A 26,088-nucleotide genomic window follows, 5' to 3' on the forward strand; every position below is an offset into this window, starting at 1 on the left:
AATATAGATATAAATTTAAAGTTCCTGTTTGCCGAAGAAAAGTTTTATCCGTGCCCTTGTTTGAAACTGTATCTTATGTCTATTGTTTAACTAAAATTTGCCAGTTCCTTTCAAAAATATATTATTCAGGATAAACCCTCTATTAGTCCGAATTGACTTTACCACTGAAGGACTATCCTTTTCGTTTTGCGTTGAACCACAAAAAATGTCCATTTCACTTTTCAAACAGTTACCACCAAATGTTTCCTGCATTATGTTTGAAGAAATTAAATAAGGAAAAATCTGCGTAAATGTTTGTATATTTCTCGCATTGTGTTAAAACAACGGTCCATAGAGCCATGGAATTTTGAATGACGTAATCCTACTGCGAATATGGGTCTGTGGAAGCCCAAATTTGAAATTTGTTTCATGATCAATTTCATATTTTGTAAAACTTTAACGAATTCTTGAATAACAGTATCAACGATTTGAAAGCGAGCAATTGCAACAATCGCTACAGGGGGAAAAACCTTTTTATCTTCTTGGTTGCTAATGATCTCCAGCGCGCACACCTGTCTATTGGAAATTCTAAAGATAGGCTCATTTTAAAATTATTTTGCGATATTGCTGTTGAACTGAAATTTATGGTTTAAGTGCGAAAAACTTGATATTTAATAAATAAAGCTAAAGCACAAAATGTTAAAAAAACGCCCCTCTGGACGTAAGTTAAATCTGAACATTTTCAGATTTTTTATTAGAGTTCTATTATATAAAGTTTTGAATATTTTGAAAAAAGCAGCGTTCTGTCATCAGTTCCTTATTTGTCAATATACTTACTCTGTTTAAGGTTAAATAAAAAATACTGGATTTGCCAACAATAATTTTAAATAAAAAATACTGGATTTGCCAATAAATTTATGAAAAGTTTCTTTTTTTTTCAATTTTTACTTTGGTCTTTTTAGTCCAAAGTGATTTCAGTCCCGAAGGACTATTGCTTTCGTTTTGGCATTTTGCGTCGGACTCATAAACGTCGGTTCACTTTTCAAACTGTTGCCACAAAATGTTAGTCCTGCATTATATTTGAAGAAATTAAATAATGAAAAATCTGCATAAATGATTGTCTATTTCTCGCATTGTGATAAAACAACGGTACATAGAGCCATCGAATTTTGAATGACGAAATCCTACAGCGAATATGGGCATCTGAAATCCCAAATTTGGAATTTGTTTTATTATAGATTTTATATTTTGTAAAACTTTAACCTGTGTGTGTGTGTGATTATGGCAACGCCTCGAGGGCTATCTGCCTAAGGGGAGGGATGCCTTCGTGGAGGACTTTCTAAGGGAAACTGGCTCGTATACACGTTACACATGGGGAAAACCACGAAAACACCCATGCAGCCAGCCCGTTCGCGGGATTGTAAAACTTTAACGAATTTTTGATGTACAAACTCAATGCTTTAAAAGCGAGAAATGGCAATGTTATATATATATAAAAATTCTTTTATCTCCAGCTCGCGAGACCGTGTATATCGGAAATTCTAAAGATATGCTTAATTTAACATTATTTTGCGATATTGCTCTTGAACTGAATTTTATGGTTTAAGTGCAAAGAACATGATATTTAATAAATAAAGGTAACACGCAAAACGTTAAAAAAACGACCCTTTGGACATAATTTAAAATCTGAAAAATTTCAGATTTTTTTTTTTTTTCAGACTGTATTCATTTCTTTTATTTTAAGATAGATATAATAAGGTTAAGTCACAAAAAACCAAACACACTAGGTGGACTGATTCCATGACGCGAGGGCTCCTGCGCCGAAGCCCTATCCGAGTGTAGTTGTTGAAATTCATATGCAACAGGATAGCATAGATGAGAAAATGAACGTGATACCGATATTGATGAGAAGCGAAATGCAGCATAAGATAAGCAGTGGAGGCAGGAGAAGATTAAATTAGTGTCGCGTGAAAAATAGTAAAGTGAACTTAATAAAGGATTCCAAAAAATATGCAAAAGGAGCGGAGTACGTTAACATACCCCGCCTCTTTGTTAAAAAGAGAATTTTTAGAAAGTTTCTTTCCTTTACTGGAGACTGGGACATCTGTCTTTTACCTATTTACTAAATTAAATAAAGGGAAAGAAAATTAACTTGTGATGGAGATTTAAAATTTTCTTTATTAAAAAGGCGGAAAATAGCAAACTCTGTCATTTGTTTTCTGTTCCTTTGGGAGAGCATAGTTGAGAAGACATTTTGAAAACCCAAAAAATTCTCTGCAGTCCCGTGAAAAGGTGAAACAGATTTTAGCTAACTCTAATCACACTTTCTTCGAGCTTTCGTACTGAATTTATGTAAACAGTGTTACAAGAGAAAACTATTTGTAGAAATGCTGAAACCAAACCCTCTGATAAGACGACACTGCAAAGCAATATTAACTTCAGCAAGAATTAATTTATCTTTATTTTTGCAAACTTTAGTAAATATATTATGTTTCCTGAAAGTAAATTGTTTCACATATTGGGTGGGTACTTTTCATTTTCTAGATGTGTCAGCTTTCATCCCTAACTTTGCCTTACTGAAAAACAAGAACATGTATTGGAGAAGTAGTTCTGATATCCAAGTCCTGTTATTTCGAAAATAAAATATTACCTTACAAAAAATATTTCTGCTGAAGACGCATTCAAATTATATTAAAATAAGATATCGCATCTCCTTTTGTGTAGTGCCCCAGAGTAACACGAGAACAAGTGCTAGCATATTTGGTTAGTACTCTCAATGAAAACTTTTAAGTAAAAAGTTAGGCATTTCCAGACGTGAGAAGATAACATGAATATGTAAATCTATAAATAAAATTTAATTGATTAAATAACGTTACCACTATTCTGTTAGGATTTCTTGCTTAATATACATTCGCAAATGCTAGAAAATCGAGAGAGCGAGATTTTAGCTTCCACAATCTTTAAAGTGCCGCCGCTGTGAAAGCGATCAATGGCGTGTTACAAAAGAGTACTTGAGCAACTGAATACTGCACTGTTGGCGCATTACGAACGGGGACGGAACACCGCTCCAAATTGGATTGAGAGTGCGGTGGTTGACTGCATTTATTGTCACCAGATGTCTCTGCATTTAACGTAGTGTTATAAATATTATTTAACAGAACGCGGCATTTCTTAAACTTTCGAATTTTCTCGTATTCAAAAATTTTTCTACTATACATGTTTAAAAAAAATAAGTTTCTTTGAAAGTCGGAATATTTATTTAAATATAAATATAGATATAAATTTAAAGTTCCTGTTTGCCGAAGAAAAGTTTTATCCGTGCCCTTGTTTGAAACTGTATCTTATGTCTATTGTTTAACTAAAATTTGCCAGTTCCTTTCAAAAATATATTATTCAGGATAAACCCTCTATTAGTCCGAATTGACTTTACCACTGAAGGACTATCCTTTTCGTTTTGCGTTGAATCACAAAAAATGTCCATTTCACTTTTCAAACAGTTACCACCAAATGTTTCCTGCATTATGTTTGAAGAAATTAAATAAGGAAAAATCTGCGTAAATGTTTGTATATTTCTCGCATTGTGTTAAAACAACGGTCCATAGAGCCATGGAATTTTGAATGACGTAATCCTACTGCGAATATGGGAAGCCCAAATTTGAAATTTGTTTTATGATCAATTTCATATTTTGTAAAACTTTAACGAATTCTTGAATAACAATATCAACGATTTGAAAGCGAGCAATTGCAACAATCGCTACAGGGGGAAAACCTTTTTATCTTCTTGGTTGCTAATGATCTCCAGCGCGCACATCTGTATATTGGAAATTCTAAAGATAGGCTCATTTTAAAATTATTTTGCGATATTGCTGTTGAACTGAAATTTATGGTTTAAGTGCGAAAAACTTGATATTTAATAAATAAAGGTAAAACACAAAATGTTAAAAAAACGCCCCTCTGGACGTAATTTAAATCTGAAAACTTTCAGATTTTTTATTAGAGTTCTATTATATAAAGTTTTGAATATTTTGAAAAAAGCAGCGTTTTGTCATCAGTTCCTTATTTGTCAATATACTTACTTTGTTTAAGGTTAAATAAAAGATACTAGATTTGCCAACAATAAATTTATGAAAAGTTTTTTTTTTTTTTTCAATTTTTACCTTGGTCTTTTTAGTCCAAAGGGATTTCAGTCCCGAAGGACTATTGCTTTCGTTTTGGCATTTTGCGTCGGTCTCATAAACGTCGGTTCACTTTTCAAACTGTTGCCACAAAATGTTAGTCCTGCATTATATTTGAAGAAATTAAATAATGAAAAATCTGCATAAATGATTGTCTATTTCTCGCATTGTGATAAAACAACGGTACATAGAGCCATCGAATTTTGAATGACGAAATCCTACAGCGAATATGGGCATCTGAAATCCCAAATTTGGAATTTGTTTTATTATAGATTTTATATTTTGTAAAACTTTAACGCGTGTGTGTGTGTGATTATGGCAAAGCCTCGAGGGCTATCTGCCTAAGGGGAGGGATGCCTTCGTGCAGGACTTTCTAAGGGAAACTGGCTCGTATACACGTTACACATGGGGAAAACCACGAAAACACCCATGCAGCCAGCCCGTTCGCGGGATTGTAAAACTTTAACGAATTTTTGATGTACAAACTCAATGCTTTAAAAGCGAGAAATGGCAATGTTATATATAAAAAAAAATACTTTTATTTCCAGCTCGCGAGACCGTGTATATCGGAAATTCTAAAGATATGCTTAATTTAACATTATTTTGCGATATTGCTCTTGAACTGAATTTTATGGTTAAAGTGCAAAGAACATGATATTTAATAAATAAAGGTAACACGCAAAACGTTAAAAAAACGACCCTTTGGACATAATTTAAAATTTGAAAAATTTTAGATTTTTTTTTTTTTTTTTTTTTTCAGACTGTATTCATTTCTTTTATTTTAAGATAGATATAATAAGGTGAAGTCAGAAAAAACCAAACACGTTAGGTTGACTGATTCCATGACGTGAAGGCTCCTGCGCCGAAGCCCTATCCGAGTGTAGTTGTTGAAATTCATATGCAACAGGATAGCATAGATGAGAAAATGAACGTGATACCGATATTGATGAGAAGCGAAATGCAGCATAAGATAAGCAGTGGAGGCAGGAGAAGATTAAATTAGTGTCGCGTGAAAAATAGTAAAGTGAACTTAATAAAGGATTCCAAAAAATATGCAAAAGGGGCGGAGTACGTTAACATACCCCGCCTCTTTGTTAAAAAGAGAATTTTTAGAAAGTTTCTTTCCTTTCCTGGAGACTGGGACATCTGTCTTTTACCTATTTACTAAATTAAATAAAGGGAAAGAATATTAACTTGTGATGGAGATTTAAAATTTTCTTTATTAATAAGGCGGAAAAATAGCAAACTCTGTCATTTGTTTTCTGTTCCTTTGGGAGAGCATAGTTGAGAAGACATTTTGAAAACCCAAAAAATTCTCTGCAGTCCCGTGAAAAGATGAAACAGATTTTAGCTAATCTGTTTCATCTCGAAGAAAGTGTGATTAACTCTAATCACACTTTCTTCGAGCTTTCGTACTGAATTTATGTAAACAGTGTTACAAGAGAAAACTATTTGTAGAAAAGCTGAAACCAAATCCTCTGATAAGACGACACTGCATACCAATATTAAGTTCAGGAAGAATTAATTTATCTTTATTTTTGCAAACTTTAGAAAATATATTATGTTTCCTGAAAGTAAATTGTTTCACATATTGGGTGGGTACTTTTCATTTTCTAGATGTGTCAGCTTTCACCCCTAACTTTGCCTTCCTGAAAAACAAAAACATGTATTGGAGAAGTAGTTCTGATATCCAAGTCCTGTTATTTCTAAATAAAATATTACCTTACAAAAAATATTTCTGCTGAAGACGCATTCAAATTATATTAAAATAAGATACCGCATCTCCTTTTGTGTAGTGCCCCAGAGTAACACGAGAACAAGTGCTAGCATATTTGGTTAGTACTCTCAATGAAAACTTTTAAGTAAAAAGTTAGGCATTTCCAGACGTGAGAAGATAACATGAATATGTAAATCTATAAATTAAATTTAATTGATTAAATAACGTTACCACTATTCTCTTAGGATTTCTTGCTTAATATAAATTCGCAAATGCTAGAAAATCGAGAGAGAGTGTTTCCAGGTTCCAAAGTCTTTAAAGTGCCGCCGCTGTGAAAGCGATCTATGGCGTGTTACAAAAGAGTAATTGAGCAACTGAATACTGCACTGTTGGCGCATTACGAACGGGGCCGGAACAGCACTCCATGGATTGGGAATGCGGTGGTTGACTCCATCTAACGTAGTGTTATAAATATTATATAACAGAACGCGGCATTTCTTAAACTTTCGAATTTTTTCGTATTCAAAAATTCAAAATTGGGCCTGTGGAAGCCCAAATTTGAAATTTGTTTCATGATCAATTTCATATTTTGTAAAACTTTAACGAATTCTTGAATAACAATATCAACGATTTGAAAGCGAGCAATTGCAACAATCGCTACAGGGGGGAAAACCTTTTTATCTTCTTGGTTGCTAATGATCTCCAGCGCGCACACCTGTATATTGGAAATTCTAAAGACAGGCTCATTTTAAAATTATTTTGCGATATTGCTATTGAACTGAAATTTATGGTTTAAGTGCGAAAAACTTGATATTTAATAAATAAAGCTAAAACACAAAATGTTAAAAAAACGCCCCTCTGGACGTAATTTAAATCTGAAAACTTTCAGATATTTTATTAGAGTTCTATTATATAAAGTTTGAATATTTTGAAAAAAGCAGCGTTTTGTCATCAGTTTCTTATTTGTCAATATACTTACTCTGTTTAAGGTTAAATAAAAAATACTGGATTTGCCAACAATAAATTTATGAAAAGTTTTTTTTTTTTTTTTTTTTTTTCAATTTTTACTTTGGTCTTTTTAGTCCAAAGGGATTTCAGTCCCGAAGGACTATTGCTTTCGTTTTGGCATTTTGCGTCGGACTCATAAACGTCGGTTCACTTTTCAAACTGTTGCCACAAAATGTTAGTCCTGCATTATATTTGAAGAAATTAAATAATGAAAAATCTGCATAAATGATTGTCTATTTCTCGCATTGTGATAAAACAATGGTACATAGAGCCATCGAATTTTGAATGACGAAATCCTACAGCGAATATGGGCATCTGAAATCCCAAATTTGGAATTTGTTTTATTATAGATTTTATATTTTGTAAAACTTTAACGAATTTTTGATGTACAAACTCAATGCTTTAAAAGCGAGAAATGGCAACGTTATATATAAATAAATACTTTTATCTCCAGCTCGCGAGACCGTGTATATCGGAAATTCTAAAGATATGCTTAATTTAACATTATTTTGCGATATTGCTCTTGAACTGAATTTTATGGTTTAAGTGCAAAGAACATGATATTTAATAAATAAAGGTAACACGCAAAACGTTAAAAAAAGACCCTTTGGACGTAATTTAAAATCTCAAAAATTTCAGATTTTTTTTTTTTTCAGACTGTATTCATTTCTTTTATTTTAAGATAGATATAATAAGGTGAAGTCACAAAAAACCAAACACATTAGGTTGACTCATTCCATAACGTGAAGGCTTCTGCGCCGAAGCCCTATCCGAGTGTAGTTGTTGAAATTCATATGCAACAGGATAGCGTAGATGAGAAAATGAACGTGATACCGATATTGATGAGAAGCGAAATGCAGCATAAGATAAGCAGTGGAGGCAGGAGAAGATTAAATTAGTGTCGCGTGAAAAATAGTAAAGTGAACTTAATAAAGGATTCCAAAAAATATGCAAAAGGGGCGGAGTACGTCAACATACCCCGCCTCTTTGTTAAAAAGAGAATTTTTAGAAAGTTTCTTTCCTTTACTGGAGACTGGGACAGCTGTCTTTTACCTATTTACTAAATTAAATAAAGGGAGAGAAAATTAACTTGTGATGGAGATTTAAAATTTTCTTTATTAATAAGGCGGAAAAATAGCAAACTCTGTCATTTGTTTTCTGTTCCTTTGGGAGAGCATAGTTGAGAAGACATTTTGAAAACCCAAAAAATTCTCTGCAGTCCCGTGAAAAGGTGAAACAGATTTTAGCTTACTCTAATCACACTTTCTTCGAGCTTTCGTACTGAATTTATGTAAACAGTGTTACAAGAGAAAACTATTTGTAGAAATGCTGAAACCAAACCCTCTGATAAGACGACACTGCAAAGCAATATTAACTTCAGGAAGAATTAATTTATCTTTATTTTTGCAAACTTTAGTAAATATATTATGTTTCCTGAAAGTAAATTGTTTCACATATTGGGTGGGTACTTTTCATTTTCTAGATGTGTCAGCTTTCACCCCTAACTTTGCCTTCCTGAAAAACAAGAACATGTATTGGAGAAGTAGTTCTGATATCCAAGTCCTGTTATTTCTAAATAAAATATTACCTTACAAAAAATATTTCTGCTGAAGACGCATTCAAATTATATTAAAATAAGATACCGCATCTCCTTTTGTGTAGTGTCCCAGAGTAACACGAGAACAAGTGCTAGCATATTTGGTTAGTACTCTCAATGAAAACTTTTAAGTAAAAAGTTAAGCATTTCCAGACGTGAGAAGATAACATGAATATGTAAATCTATAAATTAAATTTAATTGATTAAATAACGTTACCACTATTCTCTTAGGATTTCTTACTTAACATAAATTCGCAAATGCTAGGAAATCGAGAGAGAGTGTCTTCAACTTCCACAATCTTTAAAGTGCCGCCGCTGTGAAAGCGATCAATGGCGTGTTACAAAAGTGTAGTTCAGCAACTGAATACTGCACTGTTGGCGCATTACGAACGGGGACGGAACACCGCTCCAAATTGGATTGAGAGTGCGGTGGTTGACTGCATTTATTGTCACCAGATGTCTCTGCATTTAACGTAGTGTTATAAATATTATTTAACAGAACGCGGCATTTCTTAAACTTTCGAATTTTCTCGTATTCAAAAATTTTTCTACTATACATGTTTAAAAAAAATAAGTTTCTTTGAAATTCGGAATATTTATTTAAATATAAATATAGATATAAATTTAAAGTTCCTGTTTGCGGAAGAAAAGTTTTATCCGTGCCCTTGTTTGAAACTGTATCTTATGTCTATTGTTTAACTAAAATTTGCCAGTTCCTTTCAAAAATATATTATTCAGGATAAACCCTCTATTAGTCCGAATTGACTTTACCACTGAAGGACTATCCTTTTCGTTTGCGTTGAATCACAAAAAATGTCCATTTCACTTTTCAAACAGTTACCACCAAATGTTTCCTGCATTATGTTTGAAGAAATTAAATAAGGAAAAATCTGCGTAAATGTTTGTATATTTCTCGCATTGTGTTAAAACAACGGTCCATAGAGCTATGGAATTTTGAATGACGTAATCCTACTGCGAATATAGGAAGCCCAAATTTGAAATTTGTTTTATGATCAATTTCATATTTTGTAAAACTTTAACGAATTCTTGAATAACAATATCAACGATTTGAAAGCGAGCAATTGCAACAATCGCTACAGGGGGAAAACCTTTTTATCTTCTTGGTTGCTAATGATCTCCAGCGCGCACACCTGTATATTGGAAATTCTAAAGATAGGCTCATTTTAAAATTATTTTGCGATATTGCTATTGAACTGAAATTTATGGTTTAAGTGCGAAAAACTTGATATTTAATAAATAAAGGTAAAACACAAAATGTTAAAAAAACGCCCCTCTGGACGTAATTTAAATCTGAAAACTTTCAGATTTTTTATTAGAGTTCTATTATATAAAGTTTGAATATTTTGAAAAAAGCAGCGTTCTGTCATCAGTTCCTTATTTGTCAATATACTTACTCTGTTTAAGGTTAAATAAAAAATACTGGATTTGCCAACAATAAATTTATGAAAAGTTTTTTTTTTTTTTTTTCAATTTTTACTTTGGTCTTTTTAGTCCAAAGGCATTTCAGTCCCGAAGGACTATTGCTTTCGTTTTGGCATTTTGCGTCGGTCTCATAAACGTCGGTTCACTTTTCAAACTGTTGCCACAAAATGTTAGTCCTGCATTATATTTGAAGAAATTAAATAATGAAAAATCTGCATAAATGATTGTCTATTTCTCGCATTGTGATAAAACAATGGTACATAGAGCCATCGAATTTTGAATGACGAAATCCTACAGCGAATATGGGCATCTGAAATCCCAAATTTGGAATTTGTTTTATTATAGATTTTATATTTTGTAAAACTTTAACGCGTGTGTGTGTGTGATTATGGCAAAGCCTCGAGGGCTATCTGCCTAAGGGGAGGGATGCCTTCGTGGAGGACTTTCTAAGGGAAACTGGCTCGTATACACGTTACACATGGGGAAAACCACGAAAACACCCATGCAGCCAGCCTGTTCGCGGGATTGTAAAACTTTAACGAATTTTTGATGTACAAACTCAATGCTTTAAAAGCGAGAAATGGCAATGTTATATATAAAAAAAAAAATACTTTTATTTCCAGCTCGCGAGACCGTGTATATCGGAAATTCTAAAGATATGCTTAATTTAACATTATTTTGCGATATTGCTCTTGAACTGAATTTTATGGTTTAATTGCAAAGAACATGATATTTAATAAATAAAGGTAACACGCAAAACGTTAAAAAAACGACCGTTTGGACATAATTTAAAATTTGAAAAATTTTAGATTTTTTTTTTTTTTTTTTTTCAGACTGTATTCATTTCTTTTATTTTAAGATAGATATAATAAGGTGAAGTCAGAAAAAACCAAACACGTTAGGTTGACTGATTCCATGACGTGAAGGCTCCTGCGCCGAAGCCCTATCCGAGTGTAGTTGTTGAAATTCATATGCAACAGGATAGCATAGATGAGAAAATGAACGTGATACCGATATTGATGAGAAGCGAAATGCAGCATAAGATAAGCAGTGGAGGCAGGAGAAGATTAAATTAGTGTCGCGTGAAAAATAGTAAAGTGAACTTAATAAAGGATTCCAAAAAATAGGCAAAAGGGGCGGAGTACGTTAACATACCCCGCCTCTTTGTTAAAAAGAGAATTTTTAGAAAGTTTCTTTCCTTTACTGGAGACTGGGACATCTGTCTTTTACCTATTTACTAAATTAAATAAAGGGAAAGAAAATTAACTTGTGATGGAGATTTAAAATTTTCTTTATTAATAAGGCGGAAAAATAGCAAACTCTGTCATTTGTTTTCTGTTCCTTTGGGAGAGCATAGTTGAGAAGACATTTTGAAAACCCAAAAAATTCTCTGCAGTCCCGTGAAAAGATGAAACAGATTTTAGCTAATCTGTTTCATCTCGAAGAAAGTGTGATTAACTCTAATCACACTTTCTTCGAGCTTTCGTACTGAATTTATGTAAACAGTGTTACAAGAGAAAACTATTTGTAGAAAAGCTGAAACCAAATCCTCTGATAAGACGACACTGCATAGCAATATTAACTTCAGGAAGAATTAATTTATCTTTATTTTTGCAAACTTTAGAAAATATATTATGTTTCCTGAAAGTAAATTGTTTCACATATTGGGTGGGTACGTTTCATTTTCTAGATGTGTCAGCTTTCACCCCTAACTTTGCCTTCCTGAAAAACAAGAACATGTATTGGAGAAGTAGTTCTGATATCCAAGTCCTGTTATTTCTAAATAAAATATTACCTTACAAAAAATATTTCTACTGAAGACGCATTCAAATTATATTAAAATAAGATACCGCATCTCCTTTTGTGTAGTGCCCCAGAGTAACACGAGAACAAGTGCTAGCATATTTGGTTAGTACTCTCAATGAAAACTTTTAAGTAAAAAGTTAGGCATTTCCAGATGTGAGAAGATAACATGAATATGTAAATATATAAATTAAATTTAATTGATTAAATAACGTTACCACTATTCTCTTAGGAATTCTTGCTTAATATAAATTCGCAAATGCTAGAAAATCGAGAGAGAGTGTTTCCAGGTTCCAAAATCTTTAAAGTGCCGCCGCTGTGAAAGCGATCAATGGCGTGTTACAAAAGAGTAATTGAGCAACTGAATACTGCACTGTTGGCGCATTACGAACGGGGCCGGAACACCGTTCCATGGATTGGGAATGCGGTGGTTGACTGCATCTAACGTAGTGTTATAAATATTATTTAACAGAACGCGGCATTTCTTAAACTTTCGAATTTTTTTCGTATTCAAAAATTCAAAATTGGGCCTGTGGAAGCCCAAATTTGAAATTTGTTTCATGATCAATTTCATATTTTGTAAAACTTTAACGAATTCTTGAATAACAATATCAACGATTTGAAAGCGAGCAATTGCAACAATCGCTAGAGGGGGAAAAACCTTTTTATCTTCTTGGTTGCTAATGATCTCCAGCGCGCACACCTGTATATTGGAAATTCTAAAGATAGGCTCATTTTAAAATTATTTTGCGATATTGCTATTGAACTGAAATTTATGGTTTAAGTGCGAAAAACTTGATATTTAATAAATAAAGGTAAAGCACAAAATGTTAAAATGTTAAAAAAACGCCCCTCTGGACGTAATTTAAATCTGAACATTTTCAGATATTTTATTAGAGTTCTATTATATAAAGTTTGAATATTTTGAAAAAAGCAGCGTTCTGTCATCAGTTCCTTATTTGTCAATATACTTACTCTGTTTAAGGTTAAATAAAAAATACTGGATTTGCCAACAATAAATTTATGAAAAGTTTTTTTTTTTTTTTCAATTTTTACTTTGGTCTTTTTAGTCCAAAGGCATTTCAGTCCCGAAGGACTATTGCTTTCGTTTTGGCATTTTGCGTCGGTCTCATAAACGTCGGTTCACTTTTCAAACTGTTGCCACAAAATGTTAGTCCTGCATTATATTTGAAGAAATTAAATAATGAAAAATCTGCATAAATGATTGTCTATTTCTCGCATTGTGATAAAACAATGGTACATAGAGCCATCGAATTTTGAATGACGAAATCCTACAGCGAATATGGGCATCTGAAATCCCAAATTTGGAATTTGTTTTATTATAGATTTTATATTTTGTAAAACTTTAACGTGTGTGTGTGTGTGATTATGGCAAAGCCTCGAGGGCTATCTGCCTAAGGGGAGGGATGCCTTCGTGGAGGACTTTCTAAGGGAAACTGGCTCGTATACACGTTACACATGGGGAAAACCACGAAAACACCCATGCAGCCAGCCCGTTCGCGGGATTGTAAAACTTTAACGAATTTTTGATTTACAAACTCAATGCTTTAAAAGCGAGAAATGGCAACGTTATATATAAATAAATACTTTTATCTCCAGCTCGCGAGACCGTGTATATCGGAAATTCTAAAGATATGCTTAATTTAGCATTATTTTGCGATATTGCTCTTGAACTGAATTTTATGGTTTAAGTGCAAAGAACATGATATTTAATAAATAAAGGTAACACGCAAAACGTTAAAAAAACGACCCTTTGGACGTAATTTAAAATCTGAAAAATTTCAGATTTTTTTTTTTTTTTTTTTCAGACTGTATTCATTTCTTTTATTTTAAGATAGATATAATAAGGTGAAGTCACAAAAAACCAAACACATTAGGTTGACTCATTCCATAACGTGAAGGCTTCTGCGCCGAAGCCCTATCCGAGTGTAGTTGTTGAAATTCATATGCAACAGGATAGCATAGATGAGAAAATGAACGTGATACCGATATTGATGAGAAGCGAAATGCAGCATAAGATAAGCAGTGGAGGCAGGAGAAGATTAAATTAGTGTCGCGTGAAAAATAGTAAAGTGAACTTAATAAAGGATTCCAAAAAATATGCAAAAGGGGCGGAGTACGTTAACATACCCCGCCTCTTTGTTAAAAAGAGAATTTTTAGAAAGTTTCTTTCCTTTACTGGAGACTGGGACATCTGTCTTTTACCTATTTACTAAATTAAATAAAGGGAAAGAAAATTAACTTGTGATGGAGATTTAAAATTTTCTTTATTAATAAGGCGGAAAAATAGCAAACTCTGTAATTTGTTTTCTGTTTCTTTGGGAGAGCATAGTTGAGAAGACATTTTGAAAACCCAAAAAATTCTCTGCAGTCCCGTGAAAAGATGAAACATATTTTAGCTAACTCTAATCACACTTTCTTCGAGCTTTCGTACTGAATTTATGTAAACAGTGTTACAAGAGAAAACTATTTGTAGAAATGCTGAAACCAAACCCTCTGATAAGACGACACTGCAAAGCAATATTAACTTCAGGAAGAATTAATTTATCTTTAATTTTGCAAACTTTAGTAAATATATTATGTTTCCTGAAAGTAAATTGTTTCACATATTGGGTGGGTACTTTTCATTTTCTAGATGTGTCAGCTTTCATCCCTAACTTTGCCTTCCTGAAAAACAAGAACATGTATTGGAGAAGTAGTTCTGATATCCAAGTCCTGTTATTTCTAAATAAAATATTACCTTACAAAAAATATTTCTGCTGAAGACGCATTCAAATTATATTAAAATAAGATATCGCATCTCCTTTTGTGTAGTGCCCCAGAGTAACACGAGAGCAAGTGCTAGCATATTTGGTTAGTACTCTCAATGAAAACTTTTAAGTAAAAAGTTAGGCATTTCCAGACGTGAGAAGATAACATGAATATGTAAATCTATAAATTAAATTTAATTGATTAAATAACGTTACCACTATTCTGTTAGGATTTCTTGCTTAATATACATTCGCAAATGCTAGAAAATCGAGAGAGCGTGATTTCAGCTTCCACAATCTTTAAAGTGCCGCCGCTGTGAAAGCGATCAATGGCGTGTTACAAAAGAGTAATTGAGCAACTGAATACTGCACTGTTGGCGCATTACGAACGGGGCCGGAACACCGTTCCATGGATTGGGAATGCGGTGGTTGACTGCATTTATTGTCACCAGATGTCTCTGCATTTAACGTAGTGTTATAAATATTATTTAACAGAACGCGGCATTTCTTAAACTTTCGAATTTTCTCGTATTCAAAAATTTTTCTACTATACATGTTTAAAAAAAATAAGTTTCTTTGAAATTCGGAATATTTATTTAAATATAAATATAGATATAAATTTAAAGTTCCTGTTTGCGGAAGAAAAGTTTTATCCGTACCCTTGTTTGAAACTGTATCTTATGTCTATTGTTTAACTAAAATTTGCCAGTTCCTTTCAAAAATATATTATTCAGGATAAACCCTCTATTAGTCCGAATTGACTTTACCACTGAAGGACTATCCTTTTCGTTTTGCGTTGAATCACAAAAAATGTCCATTTCACTTTTCAAACAGTTACCACCAAATGTTTCCTGCATTATGTTTGAAGAAATTAAATAAGGAAAAATCTGCGTAAATGTTTGTATATTTCTCGCATTGTGTTAAAACAACGGTCCATAGAGCCATGGAATTTTGAATGACGTAATCCTACTGCGAATATGGGCCTGTGGAAGCCCAAATTTGAAATTTGTTTTATGATCAATTTCATATTTTGTAAAACTTTAACGAATTCTTGAATAACAATATCAACGATTTGAAAGCGAGCAATTGCAACAATCGCTACAGGGGGAAAACCTTTTTATCTTCTTGGTTGCTAATGATCTCCAGCGCGCACACCTGTATATTGGAAATTCTAAAGATAGGCTCATTTTAAAATTATTTTGCGATATTGCTATTGAACTGAAATTTATGGTTTAAGTGCGAAAAACTTGATATTTAATAAATAAAGGTAAAACACAAAATGTTAAAAAAACGCCCCTCTGGACGTAATTTAAATCTGAAAACTTTCAGATTTTTTATTAGAGTTCTATTATATAAAGTTTTGAATATTTTGAAAAAAGCAGCGTTCTGTCATCAGTTCCTTATTTGTCAATATACTTACTCTGTTTAAGGTTAAATAAAAAATACTAGATTTGCCAACAATAAATTTATGAAATTTTTTTTTTTTTCAATTTTTACCTTGGTCTTTTTAGTCCAAAGGGATTTCAGTCCCGAAGGACTATTGCTTTCGTTTTGGCATTTTGCGTCGGTCTCATAAACGTCGGTTCACTTTTCAAACTGTTGCCACAAAATGTTAGTCCTGCATTATATTTGAAGAAATTAAATAATGAAAAATCTGCATAAATGATTGTCTATTTCTCGCATTGTGATAAAACAACGGTACATAGAGCCATCGAATTTTGAATGACGAAATCCTACAGCGAATATGGGCATCTGAAATCCCAAATTTGGAATTTGTTTTATTATAGATTTTATATTTTGTAAAACTTTAACGCGTGTGTGTGTGTGATTATGGCAAAGCCTCGAGGGCTATCTGCCTAAGGGGAGGGATGCCTTCGTGGAGGACTTTCTAAGGGAAACTGGCTCGTATACACGTTACACATGGGGAAAACCACGAAAACACCCATGCAGCCAGCCCGTTCGCGGGATTGTAAAACTTTAACGAATTTTTGATGTACAAACTCAATGCTTTAAAAGCGAGAAATGGCAATGTTATATATAAAAAAAAAAATACTTTTATTTCCAGCTCGCGAGACCGTGTATATCGGAAATTCTAAAGATATGCTTAATTTAACATTATTTTGCGATATTGCTCTTGAACTGAATTTTATGGTTTAATTGCAAAGAACATGATATTTAATAAATAAAGGTAACACGCAAAACGTTAAAAAAACGACCCTTTGGACATAATTTAAAATTTGAAAAATTTTAGATTTTTTTTTTTTTTTTTTTTTTTCAGACTGTATTCATTTCTTTTATTTTAAGATAGATATAATAAGGTGAAGTCAGAAAAAACCAAACACGTTAGGTTGACTGATTCCATGACGTGAAGGCTCCTGCGCCGAAGCCCTATCCGAGTGTAGTTGTTGAAATTCATATGCAACAGGATAGCATAGATGAGAAAATGAACGTGATACCGATATTGATGAGAAGCGAAATGCAGCATAAGATAAGCAGTGGAGGCAGGAGAAGATTAAATTAGTGTCGCGTGAAAAATAGTAAAGTGAACTTAATAAAGGATTCCAAAAAATAAGCAAAAGGGGCGGAGTACGTTAACATACCCCGCCTCTTTGTTAAAAAGAGAATTTTTAGAAAGTTTCTTTCCTTTACTGGAGACTGGGACATCTGTCTTTTACCTATTTACTAAATTAAATAAAGGGAAAGAAAATTAACTTGTGATGGAGATTTAAAATTTTCTTTATTAATAAGGCGGAAAAATAGCAAACTCTGTCATTTGTTTTCTGTTCCTTTGGGAGAGCATAGTTGAGAAGACATTTTGAAAACCCAAAAAATTCTCTGCAGTCCCGTGAAAAGATGAAACAGATTTTAGCTAATCTGTTTCATCTCGAAGAAAGTGTGATTAACTCTAATCACACTTTCTTCGAGCTTTCGTACTGAATTTATGTAAACAGTGTTACAAGAGAAAACTATTTGTAGAAATGCTGAAACCAAATCCTCTGATAAGACGACACTGCATAGCAATATTAACTTCAGGAAGAATTAATTTATCTTTATTTTTGCAAACTTTAGTAAATATATTATGTTTCCTGAAAGTAAATCGTTTCACATATTGGGTGGGTACTTTTCATTTTCTAGATGTGTCAGCTTTCACCCCTAACTTTGCCTTCCTGAAAAACAAGAACATGTATTGGAGAAGTAGTTCTGATATCCAAGTCCTGTTATTTCTAAATAAAATATTACCTTACAAAAAATATTTCTGCTGAAGACGCATTCAAATTATATTAAAATAAGATACCGCATCTCCTTTTGTGTAGTGCCCCAGAGTAACACGAGAACAAGTGCTAGCATATTTGGTTAGTACTCTCAATGAAAACATTTAAGTAAAACGTTAGGCATTTCCAGACGTGAGAAGATAACATGAATATGTAAATCTATAAATTAAATTTAATTGATTAAATAACGTTACCACTATTCTCTTAGGATTTCTTGCTTAATATAAATTCGCAAATGCTAGAAAATCGAGAGAGAGTGTTTTCAGCTTCCACAATCTTTAAAGTGCCGCCGCTGTGAAAGCGATCAATGGCGTGTTACAAAAGAGTAATTGAGCAACTGAATACTGCACTGTTGGCGCATTACGAACGGGGCCGGAACACCGTTCCATGGATTGGGAATGCGGTGGTTGACTGCATTTAACGTAGTGTTATAAACATTATTTAACAGAACGCGCCATTTCTTAAACTTTCGAATCTTTTCGTATTCAAAAATTCAAAATTGGGCCTGTGGAAGCCCAAATTTGAAATTTGTTTCATGATCAATTTCATATTTTGTAAAACTTTAACGAATTCTTGAATAACAATATCAACGATTTGAAAGCGAGCAATTGCAACAATCGCTACAGGGGGAAAAACCTTTTTATCTTCTTGGTTGCTAATGATCTCCAGCGCGCACACCTGTATATTGGAAATTCTAAAGATAGGCTCATTTTAAAATTATTTTGCGATATTGCTATTGAACTGAAATTTATGGTTTAAGTGCGAAAAACTTGATATTTAATAAATAAAGGTAAAACACAAAATGTTAAAAAAACGCCCCTCTGGACGTAATTTAAATCTGAAAACTTTCAGATTTTTTATTAGAGTTCTATTATATAAAGTTTGAATATTTTGAAAAAAGCAGCGTTCTGTCATTAGTTCCTTATTTGTCAATATACTTACTCTGTTTAAGGTTAAATAAAAAATACTGGATTTGCCAACAATAAATTTATGAAAAGTTTTTTTTTTTTTTTCAATTTTTACTTTGGTCTTTTTAGTCCAAAGGGATTTCAGTCCCGAAGGACTATTGCTTTCGTTTTGGCATTTTGCGTCGGACTCATAAACGTCGGTTCACTATTCAAACTGTTGCCACAAAATGTTAGTCCTGCATTATATTTGAAGCAATTAAATAATGAAAAATCTGCATAAATGATTGTCTATTTCTCGCATTGTGATAAAACAATGGTACATAGAGCCATCGAATTTTGAATGACGAAATCCTACAGCGAATATGGGCATCTGAAATCCGAAATTTGGAATCTGTTTTATTATAGATTTTATATTTTGTAAAACTTTAACGTGTGTGTGTGTGTGATTATGGCAAAGCCTCGAGGGCTATCTGCCTAAGGGGAGGGATGCCTTCGTGGAGGACTTTCTAAGGGAAACTGGCTCGTATACACGTTACACATGGGGAAAACCACGAAAACACCCATGCAGCCAGCCCGTTCGCGGGATTGTAAAACTTTAACGAATTTTTGATTTACAAACTCAATGCTTTAAAAGCGAGAAATGGCAACGTTATATATAAAAAAAATACTTTTATCTCCAGCTCGCGAGACCGTGTATATCGGAAATTCTAAAGATATGCTTAATTTAACATTATTTTGCGATATTGCTCTTGAACTGAATTTTATGGTTTAAGTGCAAAGAACATGATATTTAATAAATAAAGGTAACACTCAAAACGTTAAAAAAAACGACCCTTTGGACGTAATTTAATATCTGAAAAATTTCAGATTTTTTTTTTTTTTTTTTTTTTTTTTTTTTTTCCCAGACTGTATTCATTTCTTTTATTTTAAGATAGATATAATAAGGTGAAGTCACAAAAAACCAAACACATTAGGTGGACTGATTCCATGACGTGAGGGCTCCTGCGCCGAAGCCCTATCCGAGTGTAGTTGTTGAAATTCATATGCAACAGGATAGCATAGATGAGAAAATGAACGTGATACCGATATTGATGAGAAGCGAAATGCAGCATAAGATAAGCAGTGGAGGCAGGAGAAGATTAAATTAGTGTCGCGTGAAAAATAGTAAAGTGAACTTAATAAAGGATTCCAAAAAATATGCAAAAGGGGCGGAGTACGTCAACATACCCCGCCTCTTTGTTAAAAAGAGAATTTTTAGAAAGTTTCTTTCCTTTACTGGAGACTGGGACATCTGTCTTTTACCTATTTACTAAATTAAATAAAGGGAGAGAAAATTAACTTGTGATGGAGATTTAAAATTTTCTTTATTAATAAGGCGGAAAAAATAGAAAACTCTGTCATTTGTTTTCTGTTCCTTTGGGAGAGCATAGTTGAGAAGACATTTTGAAAACCCAAAAAATTCTCTGCAGTCCCGTGAAAAGATGAAACCTATTTTAGCTAACTCTAATCACACTTTCTTCGAGCTTTCGTACTGAATTTATGTAAACAGTGTTACAAGAGAAAACTATTTGTAGAAATGCTGAAACCAAATCCTCTGATAAGACGACACTGCATAGCAATATTAACTTCTGGAAGAATTAATTTATCTTTATTTTTGCAAACTTTAGTAAATATATTATGTTTCCTGAAAGTAAATCGTTTCACATATTGGGTGGGTACTTTTCATTTTCTAGATGTGTCAGCTTTCACCCCTAACTTTGCCTTCCTGAAAAACAAGAACATGTATTGGAGAAGTAGTTCTGATATCCAAGTCCTGTTATTTCTAAATAAAATATTACCTTACAAAAAATATTTCTGCTGAAGACGCATTCAAATTATATTAAAATAAGATACCGCATCTCCTTTTGTGTAGTGCCCCAGAGTAACACGAGAACAAGTGCTAGCATATTTGGTTAGTACTCTCAATGAAAACATTTAAGTAAAACGTTAGGCATTTCCAGACGTGAGAAGATAACATGAATATGTAAATCTATAAATTAAATTTAATTGATTAAATAACGTTACCACTATTCTCTTAGCATTTCTTGCTTAATATAAATTCGCAAATGCTAGAAAATCGAGAGAGAGTGTTTTCAGCTTCCACAATCTTTAAAGTGCCGCCGCTGTGAAAGCGATCAATGGCGTGTTACAAAAGAGTAATTGAGCAACTGAATACTGCACTGTTGGCGCATTACGAACGGGGCCGGAACACCGTTCCATGGATTGGTAATGCGGTGGTTGACTGCATTTAACGTAGTGTTATAAACATTATTTAACAGAACGCGCCATTTCTTAAACTTTCGAATTTTTTCGTATTCAAAAATTCAAAATTGGGCCTGTGGAAGCCCAAATTTGAAATTTGTTTCATGATCAATTTCATATTTTGTAAAACTTTAACGAATTCTTGAATAACAATATCAACGATTTGAAAGCGAGCAATTGCAACAATCGCTACAGTGGGAAAAACCTTTTTATCTTCTTGGTTGCTAATGATCTCCAGCGCGCACACCTGTATATTGGAAATTCTAAAGATAGGCTCATTTTAAAATTATTTTGCGATATTGCTATTGAACTGAAATTTATGGTTTAAGTGCGAAAAACCTGATATTTAATAAATAAAGGTAAAACACAAAATGTTAAAAAAACGCCTCTCTGGACGTAATTTAAATCTGAAAACTTTCAGATTTTTTATTAGAGTTCTATTATATAAAGTTTGAATATTTTGAAAAAAGCAGCGTTCTGTCATCAGTTCCTTATTTGTCAATATTACTCTGTTTAAGTCAATACTTACTCTGTTTAAGGTTAAATAAAAAATATTGGATTTGCCAACAATAAATTTATGAAAAGTTTTTTTTTTTTTTTTTTTTTTCAAGTTTTACTTTGCTCTTTTTAGTCCAAAGGGATTTCAGTCCCGAAGGACTATTGCTTTCGTTTTGGCATTTTGCGTCGGTCTCATAAACGTCGGTTCACTTTTCAAACTGTTGCCACAAAATGTTAGTCCTGCATTATATTTGAAGAAATTAAATAATGAAAAATCTGCATAAATACTTGTCTATTTCTCGCATTGTGATAAAACAGAGGTACATAGAGCCATCGAATTTTGAATGACGAAATCCTACAGCGAATATGGGAATCTGAAATCCCAAATTTGGAATTTGTTTTATTATAGATTTTATATTTTGTAAAACTTTAACGAATTTTTGATATACAAACTCAATGCTTTAAAAGCGAGAAATGGCAACGTTATATATAAATAAATACTTTTATCTCCAGCTCGCGAGACCGTGTATATCTGAAAGTCTAAAGATATGCTTAATTTAACATTATTTTGCGATATTGCTCTTGAACTGAATTTTATGGTTTAAGTGCAAAGAACATGATATTCAATAAATAAAGTTAACACGCAAAACGTTAAAAAAACGACCTTTTGGACGTAATTTAAAATCTGAAAAATTTCAGATTTTTTTTTTTTCAGACTGTATTCATTTCTTTTATTTTAATATAGATATAATAAGGTGAAGTCACAAAAAACCAAACACATTAGGTTGACTCATTCCATAACGTGAAGGCTTCTGTGCCGAAGCCCTATCCGAGTGTAGTTGTTGAAATTCATATGCAACAGGATAGCATAGATGAGAAAATGAACGTGATACCGATATTGATGAGAAGCGAAATGCAGCATAAGATAAGCAGTGGAGGCAGGAGAAGATTAAATTAGTGTCGCGTGAAAAATAGTAAAGTGAACTTAATAAAGGATTCCAAAAAATATGCAAAAGTGGCGGAGTACGTTAACATACCGCGCCTCTTTGTTAAAAAGAGAATTTTTAGAAAGTTTCTTTCCTTTACTGGAGACTGGGACATCTGTCTTTTACCTATTTACTAAATTGAATAAAGGGAAAGAAAATTAACTTGTGATGGAGATTTAAAATTTTCTTTATTAATAAGACGGAAAAATAGCAAACTTTGTAATTTGTTTTCTGTTCCTTTGGGAGAGCATAGTTGAGAAGACATTTTGAAAACCCAAAAAATTCTCTGCAGTCCCGTGAAAAGATGAAACATATTTTAGCTAACTCTAATCACACTTTCTTCGAGCTTTCGTACTGAATTTATGTAAACAGTGTTACAAGAGAAAACTATTTGTAGAAGTGCTGAAACCAAATCCTCTGATAAGACGACACTGCATAGCAATATTAACTTCAGGAAGAATTAATTTATCTTTATTTTTGCAAACTTTAGTAAATATATTATGTTTCCTGAAAGTAAATTGTTTCACATATTGGGTGGGTACTTTTCATTTTCTAGATGTGTCAGCTTTCACCCCTAACTTTGCCTTCCTGAAAAACAAGAACATGTATTGGAGAAGTAGTTCTGATATCCAAGTCCTGTTATTTCTAAATAAAATATTACCTTACAAAAAATATTTCTGCTGAAGACGCATTCAAATTATATTAAAATAAGATACCGCATCTCCTTTTGTGTAGTGCCCCAGAGTAACACGAAAACAAGTGCTAGCATATTTGGTTAGTACTCTCAATGAAAGCTTTTAAGTAAAAAGTTAGGCATTTCCAGACGTGAGAAGATAACATGAATATGTAAATCTATAAATTAAATTTAATTGATTAAATAACGTTACCACTATTCTCTTAGGATTTCTTGCTTAATATAAATTCGCAAATGCTAGAAAATCGAGAGAGAGTGTTTTCAGCTTCCACAATCTTTAAAGTGCCGCCGCTGTGAAAGCGATCAATGGCGTGTTAGAAAAGAGCAGTTGAGCAACTGAATACTGCACTGTTGGCGCATTACGAACGGGGACGGAACACCGCTCCAGATTGGATTGAGAGTGCGGTGGTTGACTGCATTTATTGTCACCAGATGTCTCTGCATTTAATGTAGTGTTATAAATATTATTTAACAGAACGCGGCATTTCTTAAACTTTCAAATTTTCTCGTATTCAAAAATTTTTCTACTATACATGTTTAAAAAAAAATAAGTTTCCTTGAAATTCGGAATATTTATTTAAATATAAATATAGATATAAATTTAAAGTTCCTGTTTGCCGAAGAAAATTTTATCCGAACCCTTGTTTGAAACTGTATCTTATGTCTATTGTTTAACTAAAATTTGCCAGTTCCTTTCAAAAATATATTATTCAGGATAAACCCTCTATTAGTCCAAATTGGCTTTACCACTGAAGGACTATCCTTTTCGTTTTGCATTGAATCACAAAAAATTTCACTTTTCAAACAGTTACCACCAAATGTTTCCTGCATTATGTTTGAAGAAATTAAATAAGGAAAAATCTGCGTAAATGTTTGTATATTTCTCGCATTGTGTTAAAACAACGGTCCATAGAGCCATGGAATTTTGAATGACGTAATCCTACTGCGAATATGGGCCTGTGGAAGCCCAAATTTGAAATTTGTTTCATGATCAATTTCATATTTTGTAAAACTTTAACGAATTTTTGATTTACAAACTCAATGCTTTAAAAGCGAGAATTGGCAACGTTATATAGAAAAAAAAAAAAAAAAAACTTTTATCTCCAGCTCGCGAGACTGTGTATATCGGAAATTCTAAAGATATGCTTAATTTAACATTATTTTGCGATATTGCTCTTGAACTGAATTTTATGGTTTAAGTGCAAAGAACATGATATTTAATAAATAAAGGTAACACTCAAATTGTTAAAAAAAACGACGCTTTGCACGTAATTTAAAATCTGAAAAATTTCAGAATTTTTTTTTTTTTTTTTTTTCAGACTGTATTCATTTCTTTTATTTTAGGATAGATATAATAAGGTGAAGTCACAAAAAACCAAACACATTAGGTGGACTGATTCCATGACGTGAGGGCTCCTGCGCCGAAGCCCTATCCGAGTGTAGTTGTTGAAATTCATATGCAACAAGATAGCATAGATGAGAAAATGAACGTGATACCGATATTGATGAGAAGCGAAATGCAGCATAAGATAAGCAGTGGAGGCAGGAGAAGATTAAATTAGTGTCGCGTGAAAAATAGTAAAGTGAACTTAATAAAGGATTCCAAAAAATATGCAAAAGGGGCGGAGTACGTCAACATACCCCGCCTCTTTGTTAAAAAGAGAATTTTTAGAAAGTTTCTTTCCTTTGCTGGAGACTGGGACATCTGTCTTTTACCTATTTACTAAATTAAATAAAGGGAAAGAAAGTTAACTTGTGATGGAGATTTAAAATTCTTTTTATTAATAAGGCGGAAAAATAGCAAATTTGTTTTTCTGTTCCTTTGGGATAGCATAGTTGAGAAGACATTTCGAAATCCCAAAAATTCTCTGCAGTCCCGTGAAAAGATGAAACAGATTTTAGCTAACTCTAATCACATTTTCTTCGACCTCTCATACTGAATTTATGTAAACAGTGTTACAAGAGAAAACTATTGGTAGAACTGCTAAAACCAAATCCTCTGATAACACGACACTGCAAAGCAATATTAACTTCAGGAAGAACTAATTTATCTTTATTTTTGCAAACTTTAGTAAATATATTGTGCTTTTTGAAAGAAAATGGTTTCACATTTTGGGTGGCTACTTTTAATTTTCTAAATTTCTCAGCTTTCTTTCCTAACTTTGCCTTTCTGAAAATGAAGAGCATATACTAGAATAGTAGTTCTGATTTCCAGTTCTACTTATTTCTAAAATAAAATATTACCGTACAAAAAATCTTTGTGCTGAAGACGCATTATAAAATTATAATAAAATAAGGGACCGCAGCTCATTTAGTGTAGTTCCCCAGAGTAATACGAGTACAAGTGCTAGCAAATTTGAGTAGTACTCTCAATCAAAACTTTTAAGTAAAAGGAAGACATTTCCAAACATGAGAAGATAACATGAATATGTAAATCTATAATTAAAATTATATTGATTAAATAAAGTTACCACTATTCTCATAAGCTCTCTCTTTTAATAAGAATTGTACCGATTGATCTTGTTCTTGTTGACATAATTTTCTAAAGGCCCTTGCTGTTAAAGCGATTAATGGCGTAGTAGAAAAGAGTAAGTAGTGAGGAATTGAGAACTGTTGTGTTCTTCTCGGTAGTGTGTTGCGAAAACGTAGCATCATCCGGAGGAACCCATACCTAGACGAAAGACAGTGTATTGGGTTCACGCGTACGGGGTAGTTCGGTAGTTGATTGCGTTTATTATCACCAGAAGTCTGTGCACTTTGACGTACGAGATTCGGAACCCTAAGGTACTTTAATTCCATGTTATTGTAAATTTTTTATTTCTGCTTATGAACTTTGAAAGGTATGTACGCTAGCAGTTTTTAGATAAGTGTGGTTATCCGTATATTATGAACATCACGAATTGCATAGAAGCTAAAGTAATTTAAAATATTTATTT

This window comes from Stegodyphus dumicola, chromosome 11 (assembly GCF_044657685.1).
Source record: "Stegodyphus dumicola isolate Sdum_Otavi_A_Nest chromosome 11, ASM4465768v1".
Lineage (NCBI taxonomy): Eukaryota > Metazoa > Arthropoda > Arachnida > Araneae > Eresidae > Stegodyphus > Stegodyphus dumicola.